The sequence below is a fragment of the Ovis canadensis genome, chromosome X (assembly GCF_042477335.2).
Source record: "Ovis canadensis isolate MfBH-ARS-UI-01 breed Bighorn chromosome X, ARS-UI_OviCan_v2, whole genome shotgun sequence".
Lineage (NCBI taxonomy): Eukaryota > Metazoa > Chordata > Mammalia > Artiodactyla > Bovidae > Ovis > Ovis canadensis.
In genome coordinates, this window is record NC_091727.1 from 14,332,123 (window position 1) to 14,333,354 (window position 1,232).

Genomic DNA, 1,232 nt, shown 5'->3' on the forward strand with positions numbered 1-1,232 from the left:
GATTAGTGGATGTAAACTATTACATATAGAATGGATAAACAACAATTACCGACTGTATAGCACAGGGGACTATATTCCATATCCTGCGATAAACCATAATGGGAAAGAATATCAAAAAGTATCTGTGTGTGTGAGACTGAATCGCTTTGCTATATAGCAGAAAAGTGAAAGTGAAGTCGCTCAGTCGTGTCCAACTCTTTGTGACCCCATGGACTGTAGCCTACCAGGCTCCTCCCTCCATGGGATTCTCCAGGCGAGAGTACTGGAGAGGGTTGCCATTTCTTCTCCAGGGGATCTTCCCGACCCAGGGATCGAACCTGGGTCTCCTGCATTCCAGGCAGATGCTTTAACCTCTGAGCCACCAGGAAAGCCCATATGTAGCAAAAAAACACTGTAAATCAACTATACTTCAATAAAACAAAATGTAAGCAATATACATAGTGGCTATACATAGTTACTCCTCAATAAACGTTTGCTTTTATTATAATACATTTTCTTCCTTGGCTTTCAGAGAAGAATGGCCCTAGTGTCAAGTTCAAAAAACTTCCTGCTCTCCATTTTCCCTTTCTCATTTTCTTTAATTCCTAAATTTCTGATTTAGGTGACTGAGAGGATATTTGGGCTACTTACCAGAACATGGAATACAGAAGTGAAGTGAAGTGAAAGTCGCTCAGCCATGTTCAACTCTTTGTGACCCCATGGACTATACAGTCCATGGAATTCTCCAGGAGGCGCATATATAGAAGAAATTGATTTTGGACAAATGCTCTTCCTATGGGACATCTAGGTAGATTTCAGATTACATCTATTCAGTCCTCTCTTTTTATCTATAATTCTCTAAGAATTAGGAGTATGTCTTATTACAAAGTGTTTTTTGGGGAGAAAATACTCACTTGAGCAATTATCTGGGAAAAGGGTATTTACCCAAAATCTCATGAGTCAAAAACATGGTTTCTCAGTTATGCCAAAGGTCTCAGTACAGGTTAACATTTTCCACTCCCTGGAATAACTAAACAATAACATTTGTAATACAGAAAAGTTCATGCTGATTCCAAAGGGACAAAGCTAGCAGCTGGGAAGTAGAACTGAATAAGATGTTTAAAAAACATATCTCTTCTATCCTTTTCCTTTGCCTCTCTAGTTTCTTCCTTCTTAATCACACATTACCAAACCATTTTGGCTCTCACATTCCGGAGTAGATTGTAAGGCTTGGAATATGGTATAAAAACACT

The 1,232-nt window shown here is 38.9% G+C and overlaps 1 non-coding gene across 1 annotated transcript; it reads right to left on the bottom strand.

Annotated features, from left to right (window-relative positions):
* Positions 1–295: 295 nt before the first annotated feature.
* On the bottom strand, positions 296–368 carry TRNAS-GGA (transfer RNA serine (anticodon GGA)). Its single transcript has one exon. It is a non-coding gene; the product is annotated as a tRNA-Ser (tRNA).
* Positions 369–1,232: the final 864 nt, after the last annotated feature.